General features: G+C 38.1%; 1 non-coding gene across 1 annotated transcript; it reads left to right on the forward strand.

Moving 5' to 3' along the window:
• The first annotated feature begins 19,044 nt into the window (after positions 1-19,044).
• LOC133833279 (small nucleolar RNA R71) lies at positions 19,045-19,150 on the forward strand. The gene has a single exon (XR_009892671.1). It is a non-coding gene; the product is annotated as a small nucleolar RNA R71 (small nucleolar RNA).
• The last annotated feature ends 4,448 nt before the right edge of the window (positions 19,151-23,598 follow it).

Here is a 23,598-nt window from a genome sequence, read left to right on the forward strand (position 1 = left end):
TTGGGCTTGTATGGAGGAGGGTTGGGTCCAGTATGTCGTTCCCACTACAAATGCCCCATTTCTTTCATACAAGGTCCAAAAGACAGGAATTTAAACCTTCGTTTTATTAATTGTTATTAATTGATTAGGCTCACTATAGTCATGCAAAGCAAATGGGCCTTCACAAGTGGAATCACCCACAAGAGAGGAATTTAAACTTTACATTTTCTAATGTGCCCAAATAAAACCTATCATTTTATGAATATTTTATTTGGCGAAACCATATATCTAACAAACATATGGACCACTATATGAATCTAAGCCCAATTGCAAAAATACAACATATAGTGCAAACATACATGTTATAATTGGATGAGCCTAATCATGTTACTATATGCGCAATTCCATGAATTTATGCAAAAATACCACAATTTATTTCATTTGAAAAAATACCACAATTAATTATCCAGAATTTATCAAAAAATACTAATTAATTAATTTTTTTACACAAAATAAGTCAATTTAAATGAAATTTATCAAGAATTAACAATAGTTAATTTAAATTTCATTCATCAACACTCAACTTGGTTTAGGTTAATTTGAAAAAAAAAATATTAATTTAATTTAAATAGCATTTATCAACAATTAACCAAAGTTAATTTAAATCCCATTTATTAAAAAAAATATTTAATTAAATTGGTTGAAAAAATGATATTTTTCAAAATTTAACAAATTTTAAATTTTAAAATCAACATCTGAACTCTTTTCCAAAAATATTGTGTTGTTACAACTATTAGCTAATATTTTAACCATTAAAAAAATAAAATATTAATAGTTATAACAATCATAAAATATCTCAAAACAGTTAATCAAATTCAAATATCCATAAAAATATCTGACTAACAATATTCAGATTTCAAATAATTTAAATATTAAAAATTATAGAATAAAAAGATATTTATATTTTCAAATAAAGATTTAATAAAAATATCAAGAATTTAAAAGAAAATATCTTAAATATCTTATATCTTAATTCTAATATTTTAATATATTAAAAGATTTAAAATTAAGTTGTTAGTCTATTTTAAATTTGAATTGAATATTTGTAGAAAATATCTAATTATTTAAATCTCAATTAACAAAAGTATCTTATTTTCAAAAACAATTTTAAATGCAAAAACAAATGTGATATATTTTTTTGTTTTGATTATAAATTATTTATTTTCATAATTTTTAATTTCTTTAATTTAAAAAAAAATAAAAAAAATTGATGAACAATACCTGTGACGAGTACTGTTCACCTGGCTGCTGATGGCTGGGTGTGCGCGCGCGGGGCGTGGGGTGCGCGCACGGGACGTGCACGCGGAGGCAAGTAGGCGTATTGTAATGATCGAAATTTCCTAATTAGCTTTAGGACCTTGATTAGGAGGATGGGAGGGCCATAATTGATTTATTATGTTATTAAATGATTATATGCATGATTATGTAAATTATATTATAATATGATGATAAATGCATGCATATGGGTCCATTTTCTTTTCATGATAAGGGGTATTTTGGTAATTTGGTCTGTTGATGGCATAATTGTGTATTTTCATGCATGTTGGTGAATTGTGAATAATACCACATTATATGTGAATTTGTTCGAGCCATTCAGCATGAGACAATCTTTGAATGCAAGTTATCGGTCTGGTCATAACGGGGTTAATTTCAAGGCTCGGGGTGAGTCTCGGGGTAATTTGAGGATTAGAACATTTCCAGGGATTAAAGGGTAATGGGATATGATTTATTAGCATTTGAGAATATTGGGAATAACGGGAATTAGAGGGTGTTAATTATGATTAACGAGATAGGTGGGAAATGACGGTTTTAACTTTGGTGGCCTTAAGAGGATTTTAAATGACCTAAGGGTATTTTACTCTTTTGACCCTAAAGGATATATATCAATTGAGAAGTTGTAGAAAGCTTAAGAAAATAGAGCACTTCTTCTTCCTCTCCCATTCATCCTCTTCTCTTCATTTCTCTTTGGATTTTGAAGCTCTTTTTGAGGAACCAAGCTAGGGAACGAAGCTTTGATGATCTAGGGTTTTGTTCTACCATTGAAGAGGATTCAATTCGAGTTTAAGGTAAGGTTTTAGTTCAATTTTCTGGTTCCTTGCTCTGTTTTTGGTGTTAGTTTTGAGGTTGGAGTTTTGATCATACGAATGGGAATATGATGAGGTTTTGAATGGTTTAAGGCTTAGGTTTTGTTGATTATATGATGGATAAGTGGTGGTAATAGTTGGGAACTTTGCTTTGTAGAATTGGAAGTGTTTTAGTAGGTTTTTGATTGAGTTCGAAGAGGAAAACCATGGGTTTTTGGCTGGGTTTTAGGTGGGGTTGCGGCTCTGTTCTTGAGCGTTGTGGCCCAAGCTTATTGAAGATGAAGGGTGGTGTTGAAGGGTCATTGGGCCGCGGCATGGGGATGTAGGGCCGCGACGCGTGCTGATGGTTGGAAGGTAGCCGCCTCTGTTTTGGGAGGCAGGTCGCGACATGGTGGAGTAGGGTCGCGACCCTTAGTGGCATTTTTGGCTAGAAATGTGTTTTCATCGTGGGAATCCAAACCTTAGGCCTCAGGATCGTTCCTACTACCCGGTTTAGTAGGAATCAACGTCCCAGAGGCTAGATCTTGGTCTGGGAACCTTTTCTTGATTGATTTTATTAATTGAATCCGATATTTGGTTATGACTAGGTGACCGCTAAGGGATCAAATGATTGATCGTTCTCAAGGGTCGTTCATTTGTTATTCTACGCTCGAACAAGATGTAAGAAAACTGCACCCAATATGTGATGCATGAGAAACATGTGATTAGGGCATGGCATGAATATTGAATATGATATTGATTAGAGCTTGAGTCTCTGTGTTTGTGCATGATCATAATTATGCTAGTGATTGTTAAGTAAGCATGTTGAATGCCATACATTTGGATATTTGACATATGATATATGCCTGGTTGCATTGCTTACTTGTGTATGGCACTTACCCATGAGTCAGAAATCAGTAATGGTGTCAGTATTAACTGTGAAGCTATGATTCATTAGTCCAGTTCAGTAGTAGTACTGAGCATTGGTCGTATGGTATTGGCTTAAGAGTTAAGAACGGTCTTAGCATGCTTAACGCAAGCTGAAAAGATTAGATCTAATCGACATCAGCATTGAATGACTCATCATGAGCATTAATGCCGGACCAACCTTAAGTTCGATGAAAACTAAAAGTGCTTGTCTAGCCTATGGCTAGTCACTTAGAGCCAGAGCCAGAAGGCCCAGGTGACTGCATTGTCACATGGCTATGGGTGCTAAGCCCACGTAGTGACTCACTCATCTGGTTTAAGTTAGTGACTTAATCATCAGTCACTCATCTGATTAGGGCTATACGCCCCAGCATGTTTAACAAAACCTCAAAGTGTTAATCAATCATTTGATTAGGGCTATACGCTCCAGTATGGTTAACAGAACCTCAAAGTGTTAAATCACTCATCTGATTAGGGCTACATGCCCTAGTATGGTTAACAGAACCTCAAAGCGTTAAATCACTCATCTGATTAGGGCTATACGCTCCAGTATGGTTATCAGAACCTCAAAGTGTTAAATCACTCATCTGATTAGGATTGACTTGATAGTCATCCTTGCAGGAGGGTAGGATCCACAACCATCATTGTTTGGGCTTATTTGCATGAATGAATAGGGCTATTATTGGTAGGCATGCACATTATGATTAGTAACATGTTATTACTGTTCATGAGCATATTGAGTTTTCTTACTGAGCTTCGGCTCACGGGTGCTATATGGTGCAGGTAAATGCAAAAGAAAGCTGGACCATCCTTGAGTTGGAGGGCTTAGGTGACGATGAGTACATATGCGGCTGCTCGACTGCCACGACCGATGGTTGAAAGAGGAACTAGGGTTAAACCCTTCTTTGTTGCTTAGGTCGGCTGGTTGTAAATATTTTGTTGTAATTAACCTTTAAATTATATTTTTGGGATCCCAATGTATATGGTACATGTTTTAGTGAAACGCTGTTTCTTAACCAAAATTTTTAACCCTAAACCGCTAATCATACTTAGTTACATGATTATGGCCAAATGACTTGATTAGCAAGTTTATAACTATTTAAAATGCTCACCGTAACGGTCCCTGGAGTTTAAGGCGTTACAGGTGTGGTGGGCGAACATGGGCAGCTAGGCCCATTTTTCCCAAAAAAAATTTTTTGAGCAATTTTTCAAACCAAAACCATTTTCTAATTAATTTTTAACATGTTTTACACAAAATAAAGCATATATAAAAATTAATGGCCTAGAAAACACAACAAAATAACCTAAAAATTGCTAATAATCACATAAAATCAATATGCTTCATAAAAACATGAAAACCATCCAATTATTCAAACACACCAAATAATCCAATTTTTAACATGTTCATGCATGAAAATAAAGATTACCAAAGGCTCTGAGGCCAGTTGTTGGGAAACTCTATACATGATCTTTATTTATTTTCATGTAGATCTAATATTAAACAAACTAATATGAGATAACCTAGAACATGTTTCTAAAATTGAATGCAAAGAGAAACAATGATAAGAATACTTACAATATACGTAGCGGAATGAATGAGTCATTTCTTCAGTTTCTCCAACCCTTGTATCCTTTCTGTCGCAGAGTATTATCAAGAAATTGAACCGATCTTCTAATTTCTTCACAGCCTTCCAAAGCATCCTTAGTTACACCTAGACTAGAGTGGGCAATTCTCAACACATGAGATAGATACAGAGGGAAAAAAAAAGAAAATAACAAAGAGGCTTAGAAAAAGACTTGTGTTTAGAGAGAATCTAAAAACTATCAGAAAATCTGACTTGTGACTTGTGAACTTGTATGTCGTCTCTTTTTTGACTTCTCTCTAAGCACTCATTTTATAGACTCAATTAAGCCATTTAATTTAATTAAGAAATCAATAAAATAATAGCCAATTTGAAGCCCTAGGTCGAAATTATCATGGGCTTTAGGCCCGTGAATTTTTTTCATTTTATTATAAGCCTATTAGACTTAAAATCAAGGTCTGTATTATTTTCTATTGATTTAATTAATTAAATAATTATTTAACTCATTTATCAAATTAATTATTTATAATTTGAACCTTGATTTAAACTTATTTATTAATTTAGATACCAATTTATCTTAATTAATAAATATGCCCTAATTTCTCTTTTCTTCTCTAAATTACATAACTCTGTGAAACTATCCAAAATTGACCTGATCAACTTTGATAATTCTAATTGATAATTAAATCAATTAATTGAGACTATCTAGATGATTTTATCCAAGGTACAATGGGGACCATGGGCCTATGAAATCAAGCTCCAATAAGTTATCATAAATCTAACAAATAAATTTACTAACTTATTAATTCCTTGTGACTCCACTAAAGACTCGGAATTGCACTCTTGAATTCATAGAACGCTCTATAACAAATATAGATACGCTATTACTTATCCATTGTTACAACCATAATTGTCACTCAATCCTGTATAGACGGTCTACAATGAGATGGGACTAAAATACCATTTTACCCCTCATTGTATTTTATCCTTAAAACACTTAGTTCCTTGTAAATGATATTTCAGTAAACTAATTTAATTACTGAAATGCGATCTCTATCATTTAACACCTTGAACCAAACTAAAAGGAAACCATCGTTTCACTTCTTCATTAGAAGCTATAGATGTTTATATCTATGATTAACACTCCCACTCAATTATACTACCGAGTTCCCAAGATGTAAGTATTGGCTAGTCCATAGGGTAAGCTGGTAACGAGCAAGTCAAAGAACTCAAATAATACAATTAGTTAGAATACTAACCACTGTAACGTCCTACGTTTTTGGGTACCTTTAAACGACTCGGGTCGGGATTTTTCCCCCGGGTTAAGAATATTATTTTAAATAATATTATATTTTGTTTGTAAGTATTCCATGAGTTATTGCTAGCCAAAATATGAATTTTGTGATTTTAAAAGTCAAGATAAGACTTTCGGTCCTGGACCGACACAAAAACCCTGATCGGGTAAAAATCTCGGAAAATAAAATGAAAAATCATGGCAATTATATTTTGGGCATAAAATACATTCATAAAAGTTAAAGTTTGGTCAAAAATAATAAACCTAAAAGAAAATGGAAATTTTAAGGCATTTTGTGGTAAATGCCTAATTTTGCCGAAATGGGGAATTTTATTCCATGAATGGACCTTAGGTTAAATTTTATTTTGTGGTTAATTAAATTAAATATGAGAGACATTTAATTTAATTAATTAATAGTAAGTTTGGTGATTAAAACTTAATGAGAGTGAAAAAGGTGTAAGAAGTCAAGTGGGCAAGTGGGTAGAAAAGCACTCAAGTGTTTTGTGATATTTTGAAGAGTTGTGTGAGCCATTCTAACCCCCAAATCCGACCACTCTCCCTCCCTCATTCACTATCATCTGATTTTTGAAGACTCTCTCAAGTGTTCTCTCCATTTGCAACCCCAAGAACACCAAAGAAACTTGGAAGCTAAGTCTTGGTCTAGGAAGGGTTTTCCCTAAGGTAAAGTTTCATTAATCTAGACTTTTGTAAAGTTTTAAGCATAGAGTTTCAAATAGCTAATTGAATATGTTGTTGGGGGAAGTTTGTTAGGGTTTTTGAAAGGTTTTGAAGGAGTCAAAGCTTATAGGAAGGTCCAAACCTTAAGCAAGAACACCAAAGAGGTAAAAAGTTTACTTTTGATGATTTTGTTGTAGGGTTTTTAGTTTTAAGCATTATTTTGTATATCTAATGCTTAGAGTTTCTTGTTGATGATGTAATAAGGTTATGGTAGTTGTTTAATAATTTTTATGATGCATGAGTATTGATTTTTGAAAATGGGAACCAAAACCCCCAAGGGTTTTGTAGGATACCCTAAAACAAAACATGTTTTGAGCTGTGACTTCCAAGGGGTCAAGAAGCCACTGTATATTGTTTTTGTTAAATTAAATTGTACTGTGATGTTTTTGAGATTGAGTACATAAAATTGAGCTTTTGAAACACAAAAAAATGTTTAGAAATGAGTAAGTTATGCTATTTCAAAGATTAGGTAAAAAACTGTTTTTTCGTATTCTTATTTTTAGAACCAAGTTTGGACAGCCACTGTATAGGTCAAATGAACCCAGTTTTTTCTAAAATTTTGTGGACATATTGCTGGCATAACCTATTAGTCCACTGTAAAATTTGGTAAGAAAATATTAAACGGTTTGAAAGTTATTAACTGTCAAAGTTTGGAAAAAAATAAGGACTTGAAAATAAGGTCATTTTTACCTCATTGTTGGAAAATGATTTCACCAATAAAAAATGCTCATTTTGACCTAAGATTTTACAAAGACCTAAATGGCATAACAAAAATGGAATTGGGAAATTTTGGTAACAATTGGGTAAGTACATTTCAAGTTATGAACTAACGAAATATGTAGTTAAAAATGTGAAAATTAGGTTTTTCACACTTAGTGTAAAAATGAGATTTTGGAACATAAGGTAAAAAGTAAAATTTTGTTTATTTCAAGATATAAAATGGTAAGTCTTGAAATCATATTTTCACTAAAATTTACCCTTTGAGTTTAAATGAATTATTTTTATTAAAGAGTTTTTATTCTTTCTAAAAATAAGAGATTTAATTTATTAATAGTTAATAAATTAAAAGAGGGATTAAAACCCTATATTTTGAGAAAAATAATTAAATAAATTATTTTCCTAGTAAGTAAAATTGATTAATTGCTTTTGGAAAATTAATTAGTCAAGATGAGAAATTTATAACGGTTTTCCTAATTAAGACAAATTAGGCAATTTTCTTAAAACGGTTTTTAGATATTAAAACCTTAAGAAAAATAAAAGGAAAATTTAAAGAGTTTATTTTCTTTAAAAATAATTAAGGAATTTATTTGTATTTTCTGGATATAATACCGGCTAAAATCTTACATATTTTAACCGACTAGTCGAAAGTGCGGGTTAATAGCGATACCTGGAAAGAATAAGATTTTTAGCGGATTGTGGGAAATACCATTGTGATACCCGAGCCTAGGTATCGAGACCTTAGGATAGGTCTCCCCGAGACTTAAGGTTTAGTCTCGAATATTTTGTATAACTTTCCTTAATAAGTTTAAAACCAAATAAGGATTGTAAATCCTTACAAATGACTTTTATTAAAATGACCAAACTGCCCAAAATAATAATAATGAATTATGAGTGCCATAATTAATCCGAGTATACTGTATGGATAACTACAGTATTGGCTAAGCGTAACTGGACTGAACGTTGGAGGGTGAAAACTTGCTGAGTGCTAAGGACTCCAAGTAAGTCAACTTATATTGTATGGCTGCAACATGAAATGATTATTGTCTTGTATGTTAGTATAGGGATACATGCATATACATAGGCTGTCATAGAAAGTTGCTTAGAGACGTTAGTCTAGTGAGTGCTGATTTAGAAAATATGAACGGTAGAAGTCCGTCATATCCTAGACGGTTGATCCCCGTCACACTGCTTGATTTTATTTATGTCCGGTTCATTACCGAGACGAGTGGCCATGAGATGAGGATAAGCTGGTTAAACCTAGGGGCGCCAAGATAAATGGGACCTAGGGGCCCTCATGCTTACTTAATCATTGGACAGTTAGAATCCGAGCAAGTGCTCTGATAAGTTATTCCCGGATAGCAGCCGTGAATATTGGCCATTCCGTGAGAGTGCCTAGAGATACTAGGGGTTGCCAAGATAGAGTGAGGTTGAACACCCTAGGGGCAGCTGCTCACCAGCACCACTGATTAACATAGAAGTCTCCATAAAACCGTGTAAATTGGATTACACTCTTGAATATGTAGCGATGCCCTAAGTAACCCGATAGTTACCCTTGATGAGAATATTTATTGGCTAGATCTTAGTGTGGGGACTCAGTTCTCTTTTACAGATTAGCAATTATGTTGGAGGGCGCGTTACGCATGAATTGTTGGAAATTGTCGAGTGTTGGTCTCGAATTATTTGGTGATATAATATATCTGCTTGCTCTGGGATTTTCTGAGTGCAGGGATATAATTGTTGATAAGATATAGTTGTGATATAATATATCTGCTTGTTCTGGGATTTTCTGAGTGCAGGGATATAATTGTTGATAAGATATAGTTGTGATATAATATATCTGCTTGTTCTGGGATTTTTCTAAGTGCAGGATTTTAATCTAGTTACGAATTAATTTATCATTGGTTATCAGGCATGACCATAAGTTTGCTAGGACGCTTTAGCGTTCTTGAAATTGATTGTTTAGGGTCCGGATGGGTCCGGAACCCTAATTCTCTACATGCTTTGTTTGAAAGTTGATCTTACTAAGCGTTTTTGCTTACCTAGTTGTTTCATGTTGTAGGTAAGAGCAAGGGCAAGGCAGAGCAGTGAGCGCTGGAGTCTTCCTTGCAAATGTACATGTGGACCGACCTTTTGGGAAGCCGTTTTATTTTTGGAAATGTTGTGTAATTTTCCTAAACTAGGCTCACTCTACTCTTTATAAAATATGTTGAAACTAAGTGTTAAGTATGGCCATACGACTTTTTAAAAAGTTTTTTTTTATACGGGTTTTTGAGACATTTTGTTAAATGAAAACATTTATATTTCCGCATTATCGAGTCTTGAAAATCCGGGTCGTTACAACCACTCAGAATTGAGATTGAATTGACCTATGGTCAACTATATGATATGACTAGAATAGATAATAAGGGTATGTTTACTTATATTATCAACTGTCAATATCGGTCCAGTCTGATGTAACAAATACATCCGATCTTATCTACTTTGCTAATGTTCTGGAAACACTACAATGTGTAAGTAGATCATATCGTAGATTGGCAAGTCAGTGTAAGTCCTGTGCACTGACTAATCTTAGGACTAACTTATTTTGAACATATAATAATATTTATATTCCACTGTGATTGCGTCACTATAAATACGATTAGCTATATGCTTGAGATTTAATAGAACTTTATATTAAACAAATAATCATGAAAATAAAACATGTGAGCAAAGTGATTGACCAAGTCAAAAAATGATTTCTATTCTTTTATTGATAATAAATGAGATAACAAAGAAATTGGGATTTAATTAGGGCATAAAACCCCAATAATAACATGTCACTCCGCATAGTCATGAAATTTCTAGATGCAATGGCGATGGTAGTACATGGAAACACAAACTCGCATGAGTTCAATCCCAAAGTTACTAAGGAGATAAAAATCGATGGTGTGCGTGCGCGCCTGAGAGGGAGCATTAGGTAAAGCTCTGCTTTTAGTTCGATAAATCAAAAGGGTTACCATAGTTAGCCCCCCAACATAGTTGTGAGTCCTCCCCTCAAAAGCAGCTATAGATTAGAGGGGTAACCTAGATGCCCTGATGTGAAGTAAAAACAATGTTGCCTATGTACTCTAATTATTTCTAATGAATATGTTTTTTATTGGCATGATACCCTCCTCATTTACATGAGCACACATCTAACTCTTGTGTACCTATCACCAATTGGAATTAAAAGAGACCCTTATAAAAAAAATGAAATAAGGAAGAAAATCTTCCAAGGCATCTCTCGAGTTCACAAGGATTATCTACCCTTATGAACATCAAGAGGGTCAAAAGTTCCTATAGGAAGATCCTCCTAATAAAGGCTAATACCTCCACGAGAGGAAATACCCCAGGAAGAGCATCCACCAATAAGCCTAGAGCGGCCACCAAGCCGTCTAGCCAAACAGGGCCCTAAAAGAGACACGTTAAAAGGTCATACAGGAAGAGCCTCCTAATAAAGGCCGATACCTCCATGAGAGGAAAGGCCTCAAGAAGAGCATCCACCAATAAGCCTAGAGCAGCCACCAAGCCGTCTAGCCAAAAAGGGTCCTAAAAGAGACCCTTGCAAAAACAGTACTATGCATAATGACGAGAAGGACGCTTCTCGCAAGAAATAACAAGCGTGTGCAAAAATATATAAAAGGATGGGTAGAACCCAAAGGGTCAACATATCCTTACAAATACAACTAAGGTGCACCAAAGAGACCATCACTACTAGTCCAAATAAAAAATCGACGAGTTTTTAGGAAAAAGAGAGACCTATCGAACCCATTCGGCTCCTGTATACAGGGGTTGGCTCAAAAGGACCTCAAGCATAAAGAAGCAAAAAAAAATGATCATATATATATAAAAGAAAAGAAAGTTGTGATAACATTGCAAGATAAAATCGGCATCAACCACAACAGGACTTAAAAAAGTTTCCAAAAAAAATGAGGTTCAAATGAGCATACAACCAAATCGAATTAAAAGGTAAAAGCTATAGAAGAAAAATCTCAGGGCCTCCCACCGCGAGCATTCCATTCGGCCACCTTGGCAATGACATGGTCACCAAAGGAAGAGAAATCGAAGCTAAGATTCAGCCTCCACATCCCATAGAGGGTGTGCTCTATGGACTTGTACTCGACCTTAGCCAAATTAGCCTCCAGAAGAGTGACCCTCTCCTGCAACATCGTAGCCTTGGCTTCCGCACTCCCCAAATCAGCTTCCAGGAGGGTGACCCTCTCCTACAACATCGCGACCTTCGTTTCCGCTCTCCTCCTCTTTTTTGACGACGAAGAGGCCTTCGCCAAGGCCTTATCCAGCTTAAGCTTGGTGTTAGTAAGCTGTCCCTCGAGCTCCTTAACTTTGACCACTAGACGGTGTCTTTCAGCGTTCGATGAAGAGAGATCCTGTGCAAAGTTTGTGAAGTGTTGAGCCACCAGAGAGGTCGGCAAGGTACAGGAACTCACCCAAGTGGTGGAGTGCACAAGGGTCTCCCCAAGCTCTGCCATGGAAAAACTCCTGAGACCTCTCCACTCGGTCTCGGGAATACCTTCGGCGACTCGGTTATACCTTTGCACATAAGGAGCTGACGTGGGACTCACCCAAGATGACCCCTCCAAATCAGGAGCGCCCAGGTGAGCGGGGATAGATGACCCACTCAACGAGAGAGGAGGAGGCACAGGAACATCGGAAAAAGGGTGCCTCGAATGGTCATGATTAGCGAGAGTGCAAGGAAGATTATCATAGTCCTCAAAGAAAGGCATAAGGAAGCACCCTGGCATGGTCTATGGACCGCAGGAATTAGAGGTCGTGTCACGATCCGTAGGGACAGAAGGAGGGCACCCTGGATGGAGATGACCGGGCTGGACGCTTAGAGTTTGGAGAAACCTCCCCAGGCACCCATTCCGTATCACCCCCGTCCAAGTGAGGCTCGGCTAGAGTCGCCTTCTTCTTTCGCTCAAAAATATGCCACAGCAGATTGGGCTCCAAAACCATGGATAAACCATAGCGATTAAGGTTGGCCACAGTGAAGAGAAGGGCGAACATTTTTTTAGCAGGGTTGGCATCGAGAAAGACGTCTACTGGTGCTGCCTCCAACTCAGGAACGTCTGGGATACTGAAGCTCTTTGAACAATCAACACAGTTATCAATATGAGTATAAGCTCCAAAATAGTAAATTCAATGTAAAAGGAAAAAGCTTGAAGTACTTACTTGGGGATGAGCGAAAATGTTCATGGACGGAAATGGGACCTTTCACAAAGAAAAAGTCCTGCTTCCAGGCACCTAGATTAGACATGGAACCTTTATCAGGGAGACCTGAGAATTGGCTTTTTGTATGAAGTAGAAGCCTTCAGATTTAGGGGTAGGCATGAGATTGTAAATAAAATGCACCTCTTGGGCCGTAGGAGCACGACCGTTAAGTTCCACAAATGCCATATATAGGCAGCTCAAAGTCAGCCAGCTGTTAGGTGCCAGCTGAAGTGGAGCAAGGTCAAAGTGGTTGAGGACCATGACGAAAAACGGGTGTAAGGGAATGGTCCCACCCGCTTTCAAGATGTGCTCGCTCATGGCCACGTAGCCCTGTGGGGGATATCTGCCTGACACTTGTTGGAGGGTACGTAGCCTTGGTAAGGGTTGTTCTCGGGGGACCCCGAGTCTGAAGATAAGTCTACAAACTCGACCCCCAGAGGAATGCTAGACGATCCCCCACATGCCATGAAACCTCGCCTTGTTGGTAATATGGGTGCAAGTGTAGGTGGAAAGGGTGCTACAAAACACAAAGGAATAAGCTCAAAACCTCTAGACACAAGTGCTTGAAATGACCCACTACGGGGTACAAGGATGGGTATATGTGCAAGAAAGGACATGTATGTGGATTAGCTCACGAGGAACTCCGGCCAAGACAACCCATCCTGAGTAATGCTAATTTAAACCCATTGAGCATAAGAAAGGAAGAAAGTATACCTTGAGCAAGTAAAATCGAGCATCGTCGCGGCCGAAGGAATGCAAAGGGATGAAAGCACCGTCGCAGTTGAAGGAATGCAAAGGGTCGAAAGTATGCATCTGCAAAAAGAAAGGAGAAAGGTGTTTTAGTCTCCTAACACCTATATAAACGTTTACATAAAAAAAGGGAATTTAAATAATAAATAGGAAAAAAAGCCAAAATGGCCTTGTGAGGAATGGAACCCCTTACCTCTTGGAGGATGTGAAGACACAAATACCACCAAGCTAAGAAAAGAAAGTGTAAATATTAGGTTTGAGGTGAAGGTCTATTTATAAGATGCTCAAACTCATCTTAGCTGTTGAATCCAATGCTTGATCAATGGACAAGAAGGAGGTTTGGCACTCATCTTGGGATCCGCGAAGCACAATGATTGGCCCACATTCACTCTCAAAATCTCATAAAGTCCTCAAATCCAAAGTGTGTTTCTCTATAATGCCAAAATGAAGAAGCAAATTTATACCTCGCATGCAGCCCAACCAAAAACATCGCACCTTGAAGTCTACCAAAGAGCCTGAAGACCCTCTCGTAGACTGGGGGGCAAGTGTGAATGTCAAAAAACGGACATAATCCCGAGAGGGCCTTAGTCAACAGACAGGATAAAAGGTGAGGTTTCTCCCTAGTAACATTGGGCACGCCAAGCAACCACATGTCTCACCCCACGTGAGACCTATGCCCCACGCAAGGCCTTCACGAAGCTGCCCCATCTCTCCCCACGCGAGGCCTTCACGAAGTTGTCCCGTCTCGCCCCACTTGACGCCTTCGCGAAGCTGCCCTGTCTCGTCCCACGCAAAGCCGTGACTTCACACCTCGCCTCACCTGCCTAGCAACCTCACAAAGCCGCTCTGTCTCTCCCTACGCGAGACCCATGCCTCATGCAAGGCCCTTGCGAGGTCGTGACCATAGGTGTATCTCGCCTCACTGAATCCCTTGCGCCTTGCTAGACACCTTGTAGCTCGCTGAATGCCTCCCCTCACCTTGCCTCGCCTCACCCGCCTAGCAACCTCACGAAGCCGCTCCGTCTCACCCTATGCGAGACCCATGCCTCACGCGAGGCCCTTGCAAAGCCGTGACCCCTGGTGCTTCTCGCCTCGCTGAGCCCCTTGCGCCTTGCTGGGCACCTTGCGCCTCACTGAATGCCTCACCTCACCTCACCTTGCCTTGCCCAGATGAAGGCCTGAAGGGCCATATTCTGGCGTGTGTCGCCTCGCACGCCCACCAATGCCTCACGCCTCATGGCATCTTGCATGGCGTGTTACTTGAGCCTCATTCCACCGGTGAGGCATCCTTCGCCTATCATTCAATTAAGGCACCTTGGCCCACTTGCTAGAGCATGATAACTTGCTTACGACTAGCTCCTAAGAAGGAAGTCACACATCTGCCTTGTCAAGTGTTAGGAGATAAAAAGACAAGGCCAAACTGACCCAAAGTAACAGAGGAGGGGAATGCCGGAGCACAGAGTATGTCAGGCCAAGTACGTATGTCTCCAGGAGAACACATGGTATGAACTAGGCACCCATGTCGGACAAGTAATGGTCGTACAAGTAAGGTACCTGGTGTGGTCCTCATCAGCCAATCTCTGACACTCATACTAAACAAGTGTTGGAGGTACATTCAAGTACTGAAGTTGAGGTGCTCCAACAAACCCTCAGCATGTACTAGAACCGATCACCACACTCCTGGCATCACGACCACCTGTAAACTGCATGTGCAGGGTCGTGTCCCCAGGGACCACAGTGTACTAAGAGTCATTAATACACTACTATAAATATAACCTCCCTTCATCTGAAAAGGGGGGGAATTTTTGGAGAGAATTTTGTAACCACTCATTGTTAATGGAAAGAGACACTCTACATTCTCTCTATTTTTCATTCTAAAAGTTCAACATTTACATTTTGTGTTCTTGAAATCATAAGAAAATTTGCTTGAAGTTCATTTGATATGAATCTACTTCTTTTATAACTCACAAAGTTCTTGATCTAACTTAGTTGACGAGTTCTTACTGTCAACAAAGGACAATAATACCCCTATTTAAAATACTTTCGCTGCTTTCCTTTGACCACCAAAATGCCCTCCATATGGAGAAAAATGACGATGCTCAAGGATGCTTTGAACCTCCTCTTCCAGTACACAACGCCTCAACATCTGATCTGAACATTGCTTATAAAGAAATGGATCATCCCAATAGTAAAATTTCACATCATGAAAGAATTTCTTAAGTTGTTGGCCCTTCAAATCAGGTGGAGTCATCCCACTCACCAAGTAATTCGCAAAATTAGCATACCATGGCATTGAAACTTGATTCACCGCCAATAGTTGCTCGTTGGGAAATGTTTCTCTAATAGGCTGCTCAAAATTCTCCTCATTACCATCCTTAAGTCTTGAGAGATTGTTAGCCACTTGATTCTCCCTCCCTTTTCTTTCTCGGATTTCCAAATCAAATTCTTGAAGAAGTAAGACCCAACGAATGAGTCTTGGTTTGACATCCTTCTTCGCAATAAGATACTTGATGGCTAAATGATCCGTGTATACCACAACTTTAGTCCCCACATGGTATGATCTAAACTTATCAAAAGCAAATACCACTACCAAAAGTTACTTCTCCGTGGTAGTGTAGTTCAATTGAGCATCAACTAGTGTCTTGCTTGCATAATAGATGGAATGAAGCACCTTCTCTTTTCTTTGGCCAAGTACTGCACCTACATCAAACTCACTAGCATCACACATTAGTTCAAAAGGTAGAGACCAATTGGGAGCTACAATGATATGGGCGAATACAAGAGCTTTCTTCAAAGTCACAAATTCCTCTTGACAATCCTTGGTGAACTCGAAAGCTCGATTTGTTCAAGGATCAAAGAGTCTTAGATATTTTTGAGAAGTCTTTAATAAACCTCCTATAAAAACCTGCATGCCCCAAGAAACTTTGAATTCCCTTGACTGTAGTAGGCGGTGGCAACTTTTCAATGAATTCAATCTTTGCTCTATCTACCTCAATGCCTTTGTTTGAAATCTTATGGTCCAACACAATGCCTTCTTGTACCATAAATTGAAATTTCTTCCAATTAAGCTCCAAGTTTGTTTCTTCACATCTCAATAACACTTTCGGAAGATTGGCCAAGCAAGTCATAAGACTCACCAAATACCAAAAAATCATCCTTAAACACCTCAACAGGCTTCTCCACCATATCTGAAAAATAGCCATCCTACAACATTGAAAAGTAGCGGGGCCATTGCATAACCCGAATGACATCCTCCGAAAAGCAAATGTCCCATATGGGCAAGTAAAGGCAATCTTTTCTTGATCTTAAGGAGCAATAGAAAGCAATAATACTCCTTCCTTGCTAGTCTATCAAGCATTTGATCAATAAAAGGCAAAAGGAAGTGATCTTTTCTTGTTTCCTTGTTTAGCTTCCGATAGTGGGAATCAACTCATTTTTTCATTAGCTAACATCGTTACTCCACCTTCCTTGGGAACACATTGAACCGGGCTAACCCAAGAACTATCTAAATTGGGTAAATAATATCAGCATTTAGTAACTTGATCACCTCCTTTTTAACCACTTCTTTCATGATGGGCTTGAGTCTTTGCTACTGCTCTACATAATTGCTACAACAGTCTTCCAGCAAAATCTTATGCATACAAAGAAAGGGGCTTATACCTTTGATATCCACCATGGTCCAACCAATGGCCTTCTTCTATTTCTACAACACAAAAATCAACATACTCTCCTTTTCAAGACCCAAAACTGCAGAAACAATCACAGGCAAAGTGTCTTCATCTCCCAAGTAAGCATACTTCAAATGGCTCGGCAAAGGCTTCAATTCCAACTTTGGTGGCTCTTGAATAAATGGCTTGGGAGGATTGAAATTTCTTTCCGACAAATCTAAAGACTCAAAATGCCTTCCAAATTTAGTAAAAGGCTGTTGAGATTCCACCTATGTGACTTGGGTTTCTTCATGTTCATTCATTTCTTCAAGCTCTTCAAGTGAAATCACCCCCATTGCATCTTTACAAGTTTCTTTTTTGCAATTTATCAAACACAATAACATCAATCACACTCAAAGAGGAACATTCTTCAATATCATCTTGAAACCTCGTAGCATTGAACGCGTTAAAAGTCACATGTTGGTCATTCACCCTCATTGTAAGCTCTCCTTTTATAACATCTATGAAAGTCTTCTTGGTAGCAAGAAATGGCCTCCCCAAAAGGATTTGAACATCTCTATCCGGCTTCATAATCAAGAATAATAAAATCCATCAGAAAAATGAATTTATCAACTTGCACTATAACATCTTCACTCTTGCCTTCCAAGTATGCTATAGAATGGTTTGCTAATTGCAAAGTGATGGTGGTTGGCCTTGCTTCTCCAATTCCCAACTTCTTGAAAAGAGACATGGACATCAAGTTGATACTAGCCCCCAAATCACAAAGAGCTCTACCAACATCTCTACCACCAATAGAACAAGGGATTGTGAGGCTTCCCGGATCCTTCAACTAAGGTGGAATTTTACTCTTCAAAATAGCACTACAACCTTCTGTCAATGCAACAGTTTCAAACTCTCCAAGTCTCCTATTCATTGTCAAAATATCTTTCAAATACTTGACATAATTGGGCATTTGTTCCAAACCTTCCACCAATGGTATATTGATGTGGAGTTGCTTCAAAATATCCAAGAATCTTCGGAATTGGCTATCTTGCTACTACTTTTGGAATCATTGTGGAAATGGTGGAGGTGGCTTTCTATTTAGCTTTTCTGATGCATTTTGCTGAGAAAATGATGCAGCATTTGCGCCAGGATCAAAATTTGACACATTAGAAGTTCCAGCTATTTCCCCCTTTTCCACACAAGTTTGGATTTTTGTGCTTAGATTTTTCCTCATTCAACTCCAGATTTGTACCACTCATCAAAGTGACTGCCCTGCAATGCTCTTTTCCATCTCTTCTTGGATTTTCAGTATCACTAAGCAAGGCACCTTGTAGTCTATTTCTCAATTCACTAGCTAGCTGCCCCATTCGAATCTCAAGATTTTTCAAAGATGCTACTTTGCTTTGAATCACCACATCATTCTTAGCCATATACTCTTTCATAAAATTCTCCAAAGAGCTTGATTGAGAAGCTTGTGGAGGGGGAGCTCTTTGTTGTTGTTGAGAAAATCCTGGTGGATAAGTAAGCTTGTTGGGTATGGGTGCACTAATTGAACTAGCCCCTTGACCTACCCAAGAAAAATTTGGATGTTGCCTCCAACCCAGATTATAAGAGTTTGAACATGGATTGTTGCAGTTGGAATTTTGATTCCCCAAGTAACATACTGAAGTGCGATTAGAAGGAAAACTATTAAATGTATGCCCATCTCCACAATAAACAAAAGAAACATCCGCTACTTGCCGCATAGGTGATGGTTGTAGATTAACTCCATACTCATAGTCTTTGGGAGGTTGGTCATAGATGAAACTTAAGTTGTCAAAGCATCTACCTCATGAATATTCGCTACCTTTCTTCCTGTTGAGGCTCTTACATTTGACCATTGATAGTTATTGTTGGAAATCTGCTCCAAAATCTCATATGCTTCATTATAGGACTTAGAGAGAATAGCCCTATTTACTAAAGCATCAAAAACCATGCGAGTAGAAGCATTGGGACCATTATAAAAAGTCTCCATTTGAATACAATGCAAAATGCCATAATGTGGGCTCCTCCTCAATATCTCATTGAATCTCTCCCAAGCATCACACACTGATTCATCCTCCAACTGCTGAAAAGAAATAATCTCATTCTGAAACTTGGCATTTTTCGTTGGTGGGAAGTACTTAATCAAAATTTCTCAACTAGCTCATTCCATGTAGAAACCGAGTCTGAAGGAAGTGTATTGAGTCAAGCTCTAGCTCTGTCCCTCAAAGAAAAAGGGAACAATTTCAACCTCAAGGCCTCCTCAGTAACGGCTTGAACCTTGTAGGAATCTCTCACCTCCAAAAATGAGAGGAGATGGAGATGAAGATCCTCTATAGGCAGCCCACTAAATTGACCCACTATCTGCAACATTTGGAAAATCATGGGCTTCAACTCAATTTGAGCTGCTTGAACTTCAAGCCTAATAATGTCAAGATTCTACTCATTAAACATAGGGGCAACATCCTCCCTTATGGCCCTCTCTCTATCATCGGCCATCACAATAGCATTGGATGTATTATTGAGCTTGAATCTCTTCAACCCCTTCACCCTTTTCAGCCATATCAAGGTGAAGTCGAGCCCTTTGTTTCCTTAGTCCTATTCTAAATGTGCATTCAATCTTAGGGTCAATAGGGGCTAGCTCAAGGTATTGATGCTCGTTCATGCAACAGGATCAATCTAGCGAAGCACAAAATCAAGCAAACAAGATTAGTACAAAATAAGAAAAATAAATTGCAAAGTAATTAATAATACATAAAATTATAATTTCAATCCTCGACAACAGCACCAAAATCTTGTTGTGATAAAATTTGATCAATTATGTGTAAGTGTACACAGTCACAAAACATGCAATACAATGATAAGTGAGTATCATCTCCACAAGGATTGAATTAGTATTAGATTGTACAAATCAATACTTAGAAATTTAAAACAAAATTAATTGGAATGATTTTTGGGATGATAAAACTAAATAAAAAGAAATGCTTAGAATAATCACCAATAAGAAAGAAATAACAGCAAGGTAGAATCAATAATGAAATTCAGACTTGAATTACTAAATTCCCCTAAATCAGTGTACTGGATGATATGCAACAACATCATGTTTAGGAAAACCTCCCAGAGTAACGAAAATTGTCAATTACTTCATATAATTTTTCCAAATCTTATGACAAAAGTTCATCCACCTAATTAAATATATTCCTATGCCTTTCAGATTTAAGAACACAATTATAAGCACCAATTCTCATGAGTTATGCAAGGAAAATGACATATCCCTATATTATTGACTAAATACAACCTAAGAAAGGCTAATATCTTGCATCGTCCAAGTTTCCACTAAACCTAATCTTGCCAGCATCAAATCTGGTTAATCAACTTGTCATTGATGGCCAAACAACAATAAGAAATAGACGTTAAACACACTTTGATGAGAAAGAGAGATTTCACTTAATAATGCATTAAAGTTTCATAAATATGATTTAGGGTTCATTAGTACTCCAAGTCTCAAAGAGTTTAGCTCATAAATAATTTAGCAAATACAAACCCAAATTCAAATCTATAATCCATGGATTGCTAAAATAGTTATTAAAAAGTAGAAAATACAAAAGTTAGAGAGAAAGAAGAATAAGAACAAATTCTAGAGGTGATGATGTATGATTTCTCCTCTTCCTCATTCTTTTTCCCGTCTTTGAACTCTTGTACCTCTCCTTATTTCTTTCCTTCTATACTTTCTACTCTAATTGCTTCTAACATAGCAGCCACCAATATGCATGGCATGTACCTCTTTCTTGCTTTCTCTAGGGGTACAACTTTTCCAAAATTAGAAGGCCCAAATCCTTTCTTCCATTTTTTAGGCTCCCTCTTATTTGGTCCACTATTGTAACGACCCAAAATTACTAATAAGGCTTAAGGGCCTTGATTAGTGTGCCGGGAGGGCATAATTGGAAGTTATGTGAATTAATGGTGTAAATGCATGGTTATGTGATATGCATGATCCTATGATTATATGGATATGTGGAGTGCATGTTTATGAGTGTTAGATAAGCATGCGAGCCCTGTTTAGTCTGTAAGGGCATAATTGTAATTTTGGCCTGTTAGGGCATACGTGTGATTATTTGTGGTAACTGTTGAGACCACATTATTATGTGGATATATATTTGCAGCCTTCGGCACGAGGTGATCCTAGGGAGCAAGTAGCGGGAAAGTCACAACAAGACCTGGTTCATGACTCGGGGCGAGTCAAGGGGTATTTTGGGTATCAGACGATTATTTGGGTTATCGGGTTATGGAAATAAATAATTGGAGATATATTTGAGGTTAGGAAACCTAGGTGGGAATACTGGGGAATTTTACCATTTTTCCCTTAGGGACGTTTTTGGTACCCCGAGCCTCGGGATTGACTTGATTAATTAAGAATATACTAGACAAAGCTGAGAAAATAGTAGAAGATACCCAAACCAACCTTCTTCCTCTCTCTCTCTCTTTCTCTCTCAAGGGAACTACATAAAACTAAGGAAACTTGGCTGGAAACTTAGTGGATTGAGTTGAGGTTTTGGAAGATTAACCCAGTAGTAGCTAAGGAATCTAACCAGGAATTGAGGTAAGCATTGAATTACACTTTTGGTCATTTGATTATGTAGCTTTGGGGCTGGATTCTAAGAGTTCTTGGGTTCTGAATTTAAAGGCTGAATTAAGGCAGAAGATTTGGGAGTTAGCTCAGCAATTGTTTGGAGGATTGTTTCTTCAGTAAAGGTAAGCTTCAATTTATGGTTTAGTGTTTGAATTCTTGGTTCTTCTGACTGGTTTTGGTGTTCTTGAGCTTGTGGGTTTCAGAGATTAAAATGTTATTTTGATGAGTTTCTAGACTAGGTTCTGTTGGGTTATGTTGCTGAAAACATGTTAGAAAGTTGGTGATAATTGGATTGTATCATTAAGATGGTTTTGAGTGGGGTTTGAGAGTTAAAAATGGTGGATTTTCTGGGTTCGAGCCGCGGCTCAGTTCTTGGTGTGCCGTGGCCCTTCGAAGTTGATTGGTGCTGGGAAAGGGCAGGCCGTGGCATGGAGAGTGTTGAGCTGCGACTCGTGTCAGTTTTTGGGCGAGGCTGGGTCTCTGGTTAGGGGCAAGTCGTGGCATAGGGAGCTTGGGCCGTGGCCCTTAAGGGAATTCTTGGCCTTTTGGAGTTTTTAAGCGCGGGAACCTAACCTAGGGTTCTTGGGATCGATCCCACTATCGTGTTTGGTGGAATTCGATGTCCCAGAGGTTAGAACTCTATCTGGAAACCTTTATAAAATTATTGATGGAATCCTTTATCATGGTTGTGACTAGGTATACGCTTGGGCTCGGGGCAGGATCGTGCTCGGGGGTCATCTTTCTTAATCAAAGCACTTGGAATTATAGGTAAGAAAACTGCATCCGTTTATGTGGATAGGATGGGACTAAGTGTTCCCTATATTTGTATGCACTATTATATGATTGTGATAAACCATGTGAATACGTTGGGACTAAGAGCTCCATATAACTGTATGAATGTCATGGGTGGTATTATGCCATGGGGACATGTGATAAATGACCTAAGAGTGTCAGAATCAATACTTGTGCATAGGGCGTGGCTCAGCCACTGGTAGCTAAGGACAACTTAATAATCACTGAGCTCGGTTTAAGCGGGCCGGAGTCAGTGGGGTGAACACTGGGCTTGGCTTAAGCGAGCCAAAGACAGTGGATTAAATAGAGGGTGCGGCGTAAGGGCGTCCACCCTAATTGTTGCTTGACATGTGTACTATTGCTAATTTGATGTATATAGTATGCTGAATATCTGTGTAACGACCCAAATTTACTAATAAGGCTTAAGGGCCTTGATTAGTGTGCCGGGAGGGCAAGATGGGAATTATGTGTGGTTATTATGATTAAGATGTATGATTATGATTTTAAGCATGTTATATGACTATGTGGATTATATTATGTGATAATTATGATATGTGAATTGTACTGTGTGGGTGCTGTGATACAAACGTGATGCACGTGCCAAGACGGTTCTAGGAAACTAGATAATGGTAACTGGTGATTTGGTAACCTGCGTAACTGTTGGTAACTATGGAGAGTAACGGGTTTTATTGGGAAAGTGGTAGAATTGCAAAGTTAGGGAAAGGACAAATAAGCCCTTGAGGTCTAGTTAGTAAGTGATATTAATGGAGGGTTAAAATGGTATTTTGGCAGTTAGTAGATGAGTTTGAGCTGAAGGAATAACATTTACGTATAACACTTTGGGAGTTGGTTTATGCTGAATATTGGAGACCTAGAAATATAACAGAAGAAAGAAGGAAAAGAGAAGCTGAACTCTAGCTCTGGGAAGGAGAATCAAGGGGGTGATTGAGGTTACCAACCAAGCTTAGGCCAAGAAAACTCAGAGGTAAGGATTTGGCTATAATATGTTTAAGTTTCAAGTCTGAATTTTTAGAGATGAATATGAATTGAAGCAAGTTGGTGGCTGGTTTTGCATGAATTTAGAGTTGGAGTAATCAAAAGGAGAAGGTGATTTGAAGCTAGAGTTGGGGAGAATCCAAGC

The sequence above is a fragment of the Humulus lupulus genome, chromosome 4 (assembly GCF_963169125.1).
Source record: "Humulus lupulus chromosome 4, drHumLupu1.1, whole genome shotgun sequence".
NCBI classification, from domain to species: domain Eukaryota; kingdom Viridiplantae; phylum Streptophyta; class Magnoliopsida; order Rosales; family Cannabaceae; genus Humulus; species Humulus lupulus.